Consider the following 9,410-nt stretch of genomic DNA (forward strand, 5'->3'; position numbering starts at 1 on the left):
CGAGCAATTACATGGAATCAAAAGAAGTAAAAGTTGGGAATGAAAAGAAAGAAAATGAAAAATAAATAATATAAAAAGAAAAATACATTTTAAAAAATAAAAATAATAAAAAAGTAAAAATAAAAAAGAAATTAAAATAATAGAAATAAAAAAAATATTTAAAATCAAAAAAATTAAAATAATAGAAATAATAGAAATAAAATAAATTAAAAATAAAAATGAATTAAAGTAAAAAAATAAACAGACTAAAAAGTAACCCTGTAATTACACTGTAATTACACCCAATTCTCCCCCCCCCCCCCCCCCTTGAAAATTGGAGAGTGTAATTACACCCTGTCAATTACACTCAATTCTCACCTAACTGTGTAATTACCTGGTCAAACAAACAGGTCAAACTGTGTAATTACACCCAATTACACTCAATTCCAATTACCTGGGTGGCTTTCCAAACAGGCCCTTATTCTTTACAATAGCAGTTACGATTATATTTTTAGTACATTTGGAACATCAAACTTAGAATACCTAGTAAGAAAGAATATTTGATATTTTCAGAGACTTTCCTTCAGAATTGGCCTTATAATAACTAACCTATCCCATAATTAACGATTTTAATCTTACTTCTCTTATTTGACTTCTTTGTAACAACTTTTTTCTTACCTATTCACATTAATGCGAAGTTACTACAATACGACTAAGACACATATTTATGGAAAATTAAGAGTAAACAGTTTAATGTATTAGTAGAAGGTTTGGCGGATTCTACCAAAAGTTTGACTATCTTCAAGACTGCTTTTATATGACAATATTAATTGTTGGTTGGCGAGTCATTAATTCCATCTCCAAGACCACGTTGACTAATTTAGAAGAATTAAATACCAGCTTACCAGTAGAGAATAAGAGTATTGAAAAACTTAATCAGCATAAAAAAGAATTATATTTTTAGAAAGCTAACTAATAGCCTGTTTGGTCAAGCTTCTAAAAATAACTTATTTTAAAAAGTTTTTTTTTCCAAAAAAATACTTTTGGCTAAAAGCAGTTTGTGTTTGACCAATTAATTTAAGAAGTACTTTTGAGCAGCAATTAATGTTTGGCCGAGCTTTTAAAAAGTTCTTTTATGTTTATTTTTCTCAAAAGTACTTTTCAAAAAAGTGCTTTTGGACAAAAACTATTTTTTTTAACTTCTGAAAAACTGCTTCTGCTACTCCCTAAAAGTACTTATTTTCTCTCAAAAGCTTGGCCAAACACCTTACTTTTTTTAAAATAAACACTTATTGAAAAAATAAGTACTTTTGGAGAAAAAATAAGTTTGGTCAAACAGGCTATAAAGTAATCAATATTCAACCAAACCTAGGTATGAAAAAATTCTCCTAGGTAGCACATCGTCCTTTTAATGGATTTTACGCGGCACGAATCTGAATTAGTCGTGTCTCATACCGAACATCGTGTGGAAAACCAAAACAAGTAATTCAACCAACAAGCTAAAGTAGAGTAGTTGAGCAATATAATTAATTCTATCTTTATGTTATATGTGCAACTTGCAAGTCACTCATTTTCATTTCTTTCTGATATAATTCGGAGTACTAGATACTGTAACATTTGAACATGTTAAAACATGCTTTTATCGTCATGATGTTTTCCCTCTAAATAAGCTATTCTGGGGTAGGCGTATTACCTCAGCATTGTTGGTTGACCTTCATATGTAATTATCCCGACCCATATTTCCTATTTGTAACAAATTTGTTTTAAAAATGATTTAATATAGTACTCTTGCCATCCCAATTTATGTGGAACCTTTCGAATTTTGAGATTCAAACAAATCGTTCTTTGATCGCAATTTTTTCATATATAGTTTTTAAATATTTTAATTGTCAATTATTGTGACTTACATATTTTTTAAATAGTTTCCCCATGTGTAAATTTTATTTCAAAAAACTTGAAGATTTCATGCCCAAATTCACGAACAAAATTAAACTATTTGATTTTCGAAATCCTAACTGAGCCACATAAATTGGACAGAGGGAGTAATAATTAGGTAAAAAATTTCAAACAAAGAGGCCCGTGGATTTAAAACCATATCACCTATATTTTGGGAAAGTGCAGAAATAGCTATTTTAGGATTCCGTTTTATAGAATAACTGAAATTTATAAAGTTTTCAAAATTTAGTCGCCTCATAATTATCTCCGGACCGTCAGATCTGAAGTTGAAATTGGGGGTTTGAAATTTACTGCAGACCTTTGTGTTTGAAGTTAGTCTCTACCAATGCCTAACTTCAGAATGCAATACAAATTAATAAGATTGAAAGTCTGAATTGTGGCCTTGGTAGCCTAACTTCAGACTTGACAGTCTGTGTAGCATTCCTGAAAATTTTGTAAATATTTAATACTTTATGACGCACTAAAGAATATTTAATTTATCATTTTGTATGTCAAGGACGTTGCTAGATGTGAGTTCGTTGTTTGAAGATTTTGGATTAATCATAATTTGGAACTGTCAGAGCGACCATTTAGCTATTAAGGCCGACTTGAGGTAAGTTAAACTGTCATGTGAGATTTTCATGAAACTTCATGATTTCGAACTGACGATTGAAATGAAATTTCATGTCCGTGTAGGACAAACTCGCATGATCAATTACCATTAACCATTATGTGGCTTGAAGTACTAATAGTTGACTTATAAATTTGTTCTGTGCCTTTTTTGTGAACTCAATAACGTTTTGTGCCACATGATGAATTATAAATATAATATATAATGTGTTGTTGCTATAAATGTTCATGGCATGCATTGAAATGATATTTTTGGATCTCAAATGTAAACATATTACTAACTTAATATGAGATAATTAATAACCTAAGGCATTAATCTTCACGTTCAAAACTTTTAATCTATATGATCTCTAACGTATAAACTCATCATTTACACAATGGATAAAGAATCAACAAAAAGATAAATGGAGTAACTAGCAAGCACAGATGAGTATACTGCATGCATGTGCCCACGTACGCAATAAACTCTAAAATTATAAACCAAGTGAAGTGGAATTCTTTCAACAAATTAATTAAGCTCTCTTTTATTCTTTCTAATTAATTAATTGCAAAGTTCCATTCTTAAAAACCTTACTACTACTATACATTATTGAATTCGTTCTGATTATATCATCAACCTTGTGAAACTTACTTCACAAACCAATATATATATATATTATATCTAATAAGGGTCAATCTAACTTTTTTGTGGTACTTAGTTAGAGTTTTTGGTTACATTACAACTAAGATTGCCAACTAAAGGTTTCCTCTTCCAAATTTACCCCTATATTTGTCTTTTATTGTTTCCTCTACTATGGGGTATTTTAGAAATATTAAGGCACTTCTAAGCCTTTTTTTATAGTAGAAAATCCCTTAGACTAACTTCTTGAAGGTGATGAGATGTACTATAACTTGTTCGTATGACTTATTTTTACTCCTATTTTATTTCTTTATTATTTAAGGTGTCTCACCAATTTTGGTAAATTTAGAAAATTTTAAGGTCCTCTTAAAACGCTTAAGAAATTGTGAACTGTGATGATGTCAATTAAAAAAAAACACGTCACTGTGCATAATTTGAATGAGAGAATACACCACATTTGCAGTTACCTTAATTAAAACATGTATTGCACAAAAAAAATGAAATTTCTCTAATTAACAACTCTTTAATTGTTCAGTGTGAAACTTTGAAAATTTAATAGATAAAATTGGTCTTAATTTGTATTAGATATTGTTACCTAATTTTTTGAAAGAAAATGTTATATTGGATATATGTTGTTAAAAATTAAGAGACTTTATGTATTTGTTTGAAGGTAAAAAAAAAAAAAAAAGGGGGGGGGGGGGGGGTCAAAAGTAAGGACAAAAAAAGAATTTTTGTTTAATTTTCAAATATTTTTATGCAATTTAAATATATGGGTAGCCTTTAGTTTGTAAGAATTTGCAAAAAATATCGAACTAATCTTTCAATAATTTAATGTCATAAAGAGTGGAAAAAAAATTACAATTATAACTTTTAATCTTGATTTTGGGGCCGCACTAGAGTTTGCAGAAAAAATCAAACTAATCTTTCAATAACTTAATGTCACAAGGAAGCGGAAAAAAACTAAAAAGTAATTACAAATTTAATTTTTAATTTTAATTTTGGGCCCGGGCTCAGCACGGGCCAAATGCCCACTAGTAAGTATATATATTTGGTAACTAACCATGTATATTAATCACCAAGTAAAATCATCACAAAGCCAAAAGCCTAGCACACACTGCTAAGTGCTAGCTATCTCAATGAAGTAGACAAGGGAGGAAATCCTCCTGTGAAAAAATATGCTGAAAAGATAGAAATTGAAAAAACATAGTTATGCGGCAACTGACTAATTACACCGGCAGAAGGTCTAACATTTTATTGAACTATATCTTTACAAAAGACAAATTGATTAGATCAAAATGCAACAGCAATAAATCAAGAATGAACCTTTAATTAATGAGCAGAGATAATTCCCCCTGAAAATTACGCTCTGTCACCACACTCACAATATCAATCAAACGGTCGGGTTTATGTAATGGATTTGTGTTTTTTTATACATTTTTTTTTTAATTAATGGATTTTTGTGTGGACATTTTAGATGTGAGATACCTCGACTTAGAGCCCGTTTGGATTGGCTTATAAGCTGTTTTCAGTTTTTTAAATAGGGAGCAATGGAGAAAGATAGTCATTGGATCAAAAGTTAATCCCATGGCTATCCTTCACTCAGAAAAATGATTGAGACATTCTGCACGACATTCCGTAATTCCAATAAAGAAAGCTACGAAAAATTATGCTCCGTCCATTCCAATATAAATGAATTTTTAATATTATTTTTATCCAAAATCAATGAATTTTTTAAAGTTCAAAGATGTATTAATTTTTTTTCTTCAAAATTAGCCATATCTTTAATGACTATCTCTAGGTTTAAGAAAAGTTTGGAAAGAAGCGAAAGAGTAATACTACAAATTATCCTTTAATTAATATCCTTAATTAATCTAAAGGGATGTGCCACACCCCCAAAAATTCATTTATTTTGGAATGAAGAGTATATATTTTCATGAATATTTTGGTCTTTCACATCTAAATGTAAAGACCAAAATATTCATAAAAAGTTGTGATAAACCTTTTTATTCTTTTAAAAATATACTACAACAACAACAACAACAACAACAACCCAGTGAAATCCCACAACGTGGGGTCTGGGGAGGGTAGAGTGTACGCAGACCTTACTCCTACCAAGGTAGGATGGCTGTTTCCGAGAGACCCTCGACTCAATAAAAACATAAAAAGAGGTCAGATACGGCTAAGAGATTCAAAGCGATATGGAAATGAAGTAACGCAAGCGACACAGATAACATAGAATAATCAAAGCACAGGAAATAACAGATAATAGCATAATAGCATAAATTAGAGCACAAGAAATTATACTACGATAATGCGACTATTAATAAGGCAGGGTAATGAGGCGACTAAAAATATACTATCTCTTCAAAATACCTTAGATAGGAGGTTGTGGAGGACGCGAATCAGGGTAGAAGGTTGGTAGGTAGTAGAGCATTGTCTCACGTATTCTTCCATACTAGTAGGAGTAGTATTATTTTTGTAGTTTTTTGTCCTTCGATTTCTGTTATTATCTGATGTCTCTTGTACTTCGATTATCGCATTAGTTTGCTGCAGTTACTAGAGATGATTTGGGGAAAAGGCCACTTCTAAGTTTTGATTTGCAATGTGGCCACTCATTTTCTTTTTTATTTAATTTTCGTTGGTAGGGTTTAGAAAAAGCAAAATGGGGTCAGTTTTACAATTTTAAAAAGATTGGGACTTTTAACTTCTATACTTTAGTCCATCTGATTTCTTTGAAAATATACAAAGACCCACTCTCTCTCCTCACTCCCTATCACTTTTCTAAGTTAAAAAACTCTCAAGCTTCCAAGCTACTCTTCCTCTCATCCGAGCTTTGATATTATTCCATTGTCTTCCCCAGGTATTTTCTTTAATTTTGCTTCTCTATCAGAGCATTTTGAGCTCCATACTGCCCAGAAAAATGTTAATTTTTTTTTCCGTTCTTGAAAAAACCTTTTGTTCATAAAGTGTTCATAAGCTCTTCTTTTTTTCAAATCCTTTAAAATTTTGCCTCTTTTTTCATTGAAATGTGTGTTATTTATACTTATTTTGCTTGTTTCGATCTTTGATTTAGTGTTTTTACTCTGTAAATAATGGTCTATATTAATAGACTTTTGGTCGATTATTCTTATTACGTGGTTCAACAATGTTGCAACTCTGTCAGAGCATTTTTCATATTGCCTTGAAAGTTGTTAGCTTTTTCTGATTCATGGTGTTCATAAAATTCCGATTTTTATTCAAAATTTTGGAAGTTTAGCTGTTTGTTTCGATCTTCTTCTTTTTTTCTTCTTTTTCCTTATGTGTTATTTATACTTATTTTGCTTGTTTCGATCTTCCGTCTTTTGTTTTTTATTTTTGCAAATGCATTATGGTCTATTAATAGACTTTTGGTCGATTATTCTTGTTCTTATATCGTGGTTGATCAATGCCACACTATTGTTTGTATATATATATAGAGGCGTGCAGATATCAACGGTTCAATCAATTTATTTGTGTTGTCAGCTGAAAAGACGATAAGGGAAAATATTAATGAGGGAGATTCCTTGTTTGTCAATAATATAAACAAGGATATGATGTCGATGAGTTCACCGTAGTCGACAGTGGACTAACCGCCAAAGTCAATCTACAGAACAAAACATGTTCTTGTGAAAGTATGACTTGGTGAAATTACTGTGTGCTCACGCGAGGGCAGCATTGAGATTGAAGTACGATGTTGATTATGGTTCAAGCATCTACGAGTATTGTTCGCCTATGGGAAATGCCAGAGAAGTATACAAACATGTTCATTCTCCACCCCTGTACAAGCCCAAACTTGGAAGAAAGAGAATTAAGTGTATTCATGACATCACGGAAACTTTCAAGCCCAAGGTACGTAGCAAAGGGAAGAGAAACAAGTGCTCGATTTGCAAGGGGGATGGTCACAAGAAAACAACGTGTCGATATTTGAGAGAGGATCTCACTTGATATCTTTAAATTTTAATGTATTTTTATTGTAATAGTTCTGAAAACTGAATGCAAGATCAATATTAATCAACTTTGTATCAGTTTATACTCTAAGTGAATTTATAATAGAATTTCAGTTGGTCTATGATATTTCACAGTTAGGATATTAGTCTTCCTTTTGGAGGTTTATACTCCCCAAATTAAAAAGCCTTATCATGGGGAACTAAGCAGCATAATGAGTACCTTTTTTAATTCTGTAGTTTCCACGTCTAATCAAACTAATCAAATTTAGCCATTGGGTGACGTTTCACTTAACCGATGCACATGTTTCTTTTTGTTGTAAGTATTTTGCAAAGCTTTCATCGGTGAAAGTTAGTGATGGAAGCTTTTGGTGAAATGAAATATATGGTTGTTGTTCATATTTTTTGTGTTGTGTTTTATTTATGTCCTTTTTTATTATTATTTTTGCATTTATTTTCTAACAGTCAAAATAAAGCTAAGTGTGATAGGTCCATTAATAGACTTAACTGATAATAAACGATTATGATCTATAATAACTCATTGACACGATCTATGATGGACCTTTAAGGTTGTTTATAAATCACAGAAATAAAAGTGACTATTGGAACAAGAAGCCTGCTAAATTTGCACAAATCCAACATACAAAAAAAAAAAAAAAAACACTTAACCCCAAACTCCAAACCCCAAATCTAAAAAAAGTCAAAAATAAATAAAATAAAAAGACTTGATCCTATTTAAAGATTATAATAATACTTTAATACATCATATGAGAGTCACCATCCATTAAACACATGAACCAAAGAGTTTTAGGACACCTAATGATCCTTAAATCACTAATATTAGTCTAAAAAAGTCAAAATAAATAAAAAGACTTAATACTATTTAAACATTATAATAACACTTTAATACATCATATGAGAGTCCATATCCATTAGAAACACGATCCAAAGAGTTTTAGGAGACCTAATGGTCCTTAAATCACTAATATTAGTCTAAAAAGACAAAAATAAATAAAATAAAATAAATAAAAAGACTTGATACTATTTAAACATTATAATAACACTTTAATACATCATATGAGACCTCCATCCATTAGACACATAATCCAGAGAGTTTTAGGACAAGTAATGGTAATCATAACACCACTATCCAATAAGTCTGACAATAAGCTAATGTTCTCAAAGCACAATGTTCCAAGGAGAACCATTACTTGTTCTAAAGCTCTTTGGATCATGTGTATAATGGATGGGGAGTCTAATATGATGTAATCAAGTGTTAATATAGTATTAAAATAGCATCAAGTCTTTTTATTTATTTTATTTTATTTAATTATAGCCTGTTTAGGCAAATAGAGGTCTGGTTTATATATCAATTGTAGTAGAGTATAGACGAACTACTTAATCTATAATGTACTATGATCGTTGGCGATTATACACTTGTGGTATATTATAGACCTATCCACGCCTTAGATTTACGTAGTTTGGGGTTTGGGGTTTGACTTCTTTTTTTTTTAATTATTTTGATGAGCTTTACATTCACCAGGCTTCTCATTCCAAAACAGTCCCCTTTATTTACTTAGTCTATAATATACTATGCTCTTTGGAGATTATAAACTATTGGTATATTATAGATCTATCCACGGTCCCTTAGATTTACGCAGTTTGGGGTTTGACTTTTTTATTTTATTTTTAATTGGTGGTGTTTGGCGGTTCAGCAATCGATGAGCTTTAAAAGCGAATATATATCATATACGTATAGGCTATACCTAGTAGATATATAGATATATCATATACGTTATCTAGTATAGAATATATATTAAGTTATTATTTACTATACCTAGTAGATATATAGAACACAATCTTGGTTTATTAAATACAATTATACAGTTGATTAATATTGAACTGACATTCAAGAAAAAACACAATGAAATACATTTGCTGAAATATTTAATTGAAGAACCAAAAACTGTAAAGTACAAGAAAAGCATATTTAATTGAAGAACCAAAACTGGAAAGTACAAGAAAAGCACAATGAAATACATTAAAAAATACATCAAGTTCATCCCTCTCTATTTCGGCACGTTGTTCTCTTGTGGCTGCTTCCCTTGCAAATTAAGCACTTGCTTCTCCTCCCCTTTACACGTCCTTTGGGCTTAAAAGATTTTGCGATGCCAGGGATACACTTTATTCTCTTCCTTCCAAGTTAGTTTGGCTGCCCATCACACTCTTCGACATTAACATCATGATCATCCGTATCCATTGAATGATCACCCATGCTCTCATTT

At 30.8% G+C, this 9,410-nt stretch overlaps 1 long non-coding RNA gene across 1 annotated transcript; it reads left to right on the forward strand.

Annotated features, from left to right (window-relative positions):
• Positions 1 to 1,318: 1,318 nt before the first annotated feature.
• On the forward strand, positions 1,319 to 7,250 carry LOC132600151 (uncharacterized). The gene is made up of 2 exons (XR_009567142.1): positions 1,319 to 2,527; positions 6,665 to 7,250. It is a non-coding gene; the product is annotated as an uncharacterized LOC132600151 (long non-coding RNA).
• The last annotated feature ends 2,160 nt before the right edge of the window (positions 7,251 to 9,410 follow it).

The sequence above is a fragment of the Lycium barbarum genome, chromosome 6 (genome assembly GCF_019175385.1).
Source record: "Lycium barbarum isolate Lr01 chromosome 6, ASM1917538v2, whole genome shotgun sequence".
Classification (NCBI taxonomy): Eukaryota; Viridiplantae; Streptophyta; class Magnoliopsida; order Solanales; family Solanaceae; genus Lycium; species Lycium barbarum.